Raw genomic sequence first — 4,882 nt, 5'->3', positions numbered from 1 at the left:
TCCAAAGCTTTGCTCGGTGGAAGACAAGCTAGATTGTGCTTGTCTTCAGCTTCAGTTAGCATGTGATGATTGGACTGCTGCAGGCTTGAACATCCCATGCACCATCAACCTACAGGACTTGACACTCAGGGACTTGGGCTATACTTTTTTGTGACTGTATGTTTACTGCTATCATAATTATATGTGCTAAATGAGCCTTGTGCTGTGTATGACTGTTGGTACTGTGCTTGGCACCTTGGACCCGCAGGAACACTGTTTCGTTTGGCTGTATTCATGTATGGTTGAATGACAATTCAACTTGAACTTGAAAAGTGAAGTGCAGGAAAAACAATAATGTGAAAGATCATAACAAGCTAGATTGTGAGGCCAATAATCCAACATATCATGCAAATTGTCTGTCCAAGAGTCTGATAACAGTGGGATAGAAGTTGTCCTTGGGCCTAACAGAGCAGTGGAATGAGAATCTGATGGTTTATGAAAAGGGATGGAAACTGTCTACTATGCTGGTGTAGTCAGGTAAGAGTCAAAATTTCATCCTCGTGGAGCACCTATCTACAATCAAACAGCTCCTACATGTTAGTAGTATTTGACTGTATTTAAAGCACTTTGATGTGCCCTGAATTTTGCAAAATACTCTAAAAATCTATTTTCTTTATTTCTTTATCTCAAAGTCAACGTTGAGTTTATTGCCACATGCACCATATATGCAAAAGTGCAATAAAAACTTACTTGCAGCAGCATTGCAGGCATTGCAGCGACAAGAAAAGCATAAATTAAACATAATTACACAGTTTTTACAAGAAAGAACATAATTAGAACAAAAAAACAGTCCATTTGAGTGCAAAACGATGAAGAGTATTGCAAAACTTCAGTGATTAGGGTTTTGCCAGTTGGTCCAAAAAAAGGGTGATTGAAACGAAGTAACTGTTCTTAAACCTGCTAGTGTGGAACTTCAGGTTTCATTTCCTCCTGTCTGATAGTAGCTGTGAGAAAATAGCAAGGCCTGAATGGTGGGGATCGTTGGTGATGAATGCCCTTACCTGAAATTAAACTAATGATCTGATCTCAGTAACTGAGGGAAAACTGTACAAGTACCATTGAACCTGTGCCCAGGAATAGAGATGTGTACAAAAAGTGGTTGATACAGCCCAGTCTATCACCGGCAAAGCCCCTCCCAGTACTGAGAACTCCTACAAAGACACAGCCACAAGAAAACAGCACCCATTGTTAAGGGCTCCACTGTCTGGAGCATGCTGTCTTCCTTCTGCTGCCAACGGGAAGGAGGAACAGGAGTTGGGTCCCACACAAGTAGTTAACTTCACTCACTTCAACTCTGAACTGATTCCACAATCTGTGGACCACTTTCAAGAACTTGACACCTCACGTTCTCAATATTATTTATTTGCACAGTTTGTCATTTGCACATTGGTTGTTTTTGTTTGTGCGTATTTTTTTTAATAATTGATTCTATTGTATTTCTTTGCTTTACTGTGGATATCTGCAAGCTGACTAAAAACATCAGGAAAATTGTGGTAAATTGTGTTAAATTATCACCTCAAACTGTGAAGGGGCGAGCGATGGCGAGGCAAGTTCAAAGGATAAGCCGAGATGGTGTGTTGCAGAACCATTGCAGTTGGAGTTCCGGTACATGTTCAACTGGCCCGGTTGAGAGGTTAGACCGTGCTGGGTGCTGAGCTGATCTGAAGAGCTTGAGAGTGGCTTCGGGCTGGAATCTGGGCCCAGAGCGAGTTACCGGTCAGCGTGGTCTAGGCCCGGTGCCCAGGTCCTAGTGCGAGGTACCTTATGCTGTTCAGACAATTTTAATGCCAGCCCAGCTCGAGGGTGAAAGCCTACTTTGCTTGCTCTCCGTGATCTTCACTCCTCTCTCCAGGGTGCCGGAGACTTTAGCTGTCCTGTTGTTGAGTCAATTTAAATGCTGGCCCAGATAGACTGAAAAGACAAGGTGTCGGTCGGGACGAGAGCCAATTTCACTCATTTGCCTTGTCGGTGATCACCATGGTGCTGATGCTATGAGAACTGCCCTGGCTGCCGTGTTCCTGGCCTGCTAATATGATGAACTGATAAGCAAAGCTTTGGACCTACTCCAGGCTGCTCCAAGGTTTGGACCTAAAGATGCACTTTTGGTTCAGAATGCTGGTCTCTTGCACATTGAGTGTTGGTCTTTTATTTTTATTTTTATTCTTTTTTTCACTCTTAATTGGGTTTTTTCAGGTTTCTTGTTTAGAGGCTCCCCGTGAGTAAGCAAATCTCAAGGTTGTATAATTTTTACTTAGTTGATAATAAATGAATCTTGAAAATGAATCGCCAGGTAGTATGGGATGATATATATGTACGTTAATAATAAATTTACTTTGAACTTGGACTTTAAACCTTCCAATAGTTGTTCTGGTGCTAATAATGCCAACATGGGGAATTCTGAGTATCACCTTGAAGGTTAGCAAGAAAACACTCAAAATCCGAAATGACTTCTAAAATAAACTAAGACACAGAAATCATATAAGCCATTCCACACTGACAAAGGGGCTGACCCCAGATCTTATAGATGGGTACCACTGAAGAATAGCCAAAGTGGTCTAGTGTTCAGGTGATTAGGTTGATAACAATGTTCACCAGGGTAATTTAATTTTAAAATGTTTCCTTTCACACTTTTTACAGGATTGCATTGTGGTCAGCATCAAAAATGAAAGTTCACTCTCTCTGTTCAAACCGTTTTATATTTTACCTTGCTCATTTATGTGAAGTTAATTTGAATCCTGTGCAGTGTTTAAAATGAATCTGATGACTTTGCAAGCTGGTCAGATGAATATTCTCAGTGCTGAGCAAGCACTTCTAATAACAGGGCTTTGTAGCAAAGTAGCACAGCCTACTGTTGACGTAATGCATTGCATCAAAGACATGTCTGATCGCCTGGATAGAATTAAATGGCCAATGAAACAAGAACCATGTAGAACATGGAACAGAGAGCAGTACATACTCTTCAGCCCACAAATTTGTCCTGATCTATAAACGGTAATCATACTCCATGATCAATCTAACCCCTCCCTCCTAAACAGCCCATAACCCTCCATTTTAATTCCATCAATGTGCCTATCTAAGAGTCTCTTTATTGTATCAACTGTAGTATCACCACCCTGGCAGTGTGTGCCTGTCACCTTCTACGTAATATTATTATTACCCTCCATGAATGAGGCATGGATGCTCGAGGAGGGCAATGATAATATTATATCATTCTCACCCACTTATTCCTTCTAATGGTGTACTGCAGATTCGTACCAGATGAGTCCAGGCAGCAGATTCTACGCTTTGCCAAATGTGCAGCACGTGCAATGTGACAGGCTGCTGAGAAAGAATGTAGAACAAAAACGAATGATGAAGCTCACAAAGTGATGGTCACAAAGGTAGGAGTGACATTAGTGTCAAACATCTGGGAGCTTGGCAGAACTTAAACAAAAATTATATTGTGGAAACCGTAAATCTTAAAAACATCAACACAGAAATAAGCCCTTTTGGTCCATCTTATCAATGCCAACTGCGATGTCAATCTATTTTGATCCCTTCACCTGAAACTAAGTTATATCCCTTCATTCCTTTCCTAACTAAGCATCAGAATCAGAATTGTTATCATTGATATAAATTTTGTAAAATTTGTTGTTTTGTGGCAGCAAAGCAATGCAAGATTTAAAAGAAAATACAAAAATAGATAAGTATATTATGTAATGTAAATTCTGGTCCTCTCAATACAGGAATAATGTGGCAGCTTATAGAGGATGCAGTGGAGATTTTCCAGGATGCTGACTGGATTAGACACCATGTCTTAAAATGGTAGATTGAGTGAGAAGTCTTTTCTCTTTGGAGTGAAGGAGGATGAGAGGTGACTTGATAGAATGGACAGCAAGAGACTTCTTAGAGGGAGAAAATGGCTAATATGAGAAGACTTATTTTTAATTTGATTGGAGGTAAGTATTAGGAGGAACTTCAGAGGTTTTTTTTGCCAAGAGAGTGGTGGGTGTGTGGAATGTGCTGCCAAGGATGGTGGAAGAGTCAGATGTATTAGGGACATTTAAAAGATTCTTGGACAAGCAAATGGATAAAATAAAGTTGGATGGCTATGTGGGAAGGAGTTAGATTGATCTTAGAAAAGATTAAAAGATTGGGACCACGTTATAGGCCAAAAGTCCTGAACTGTGTAACACAGGGTCAACTTTGTCCATAACCTCAGAGGCTGCCTACAAGAGACTGTTATCTAAGATACTATTAGAGAAGACCTCAGTGATGCTAAAGACCTACACAGGTGACAAAATGTCTTCCAAAGGCAAATGGAAAGTAAATGCGATGTATGGAAGTCAAACTACAACAGTTAGAGCTTTATGTATTGAAAAGTGGAGGGCCAGCACTTTTTGGACATGAATGGTGGAGAAAAATCCAACTAGACTGTCACTCAAAGCTCTCAATGTGACATCAATAGGCAACAACAGCCCAAATGGCAGCACTAACTAGAGACTGGCACAACTGCTTAATGCTAGTGAGAAGGTGCTTGAGAAGGGATTAGTAAACTCAAAGAAATTAAGGCCAGAAATAAAATGGATGAAACAGCAACACCAAGATTCCATAAAGTGTGTCCAGTTCCTTGCACACTACGTCCTAAAGTGGATTCAGAACTGCTGAGCCTAGAGGCATCTGGCATTCTCTCCGAGATTGAGTGGAGTGATTGGGCCATGTCCAGCTATCCCGGTGATCGAAAAAGGGAAGACCAGAGCCGTTCGTGTATGTGGGGATTTCAAGGTAAGTAGCGATCTGGTGCTGCCTATTGTGCAGTATCCCCTGCCACAAATAGAAGGCATTTTTGCAGCTTTGGCAGGTG

Source organism: Hypanus sabinus, chromosome 1, assembly GCF_030144855.1.
Source record: "Hypanus sabinus isolate sHypSab1 chromosome 1, sHypSab1.hap1, whole genome shotgun sequence".
Taxonomy (NCBI): Eukaryota; Metazoa; Chordata; class Chondrichthyes; order Myliobatiformes; family Dasyatidae; genus Hypanus; species Hypanus sabinus.
This window is presented reverse-complemented; position numbering follows the sequence as displayed.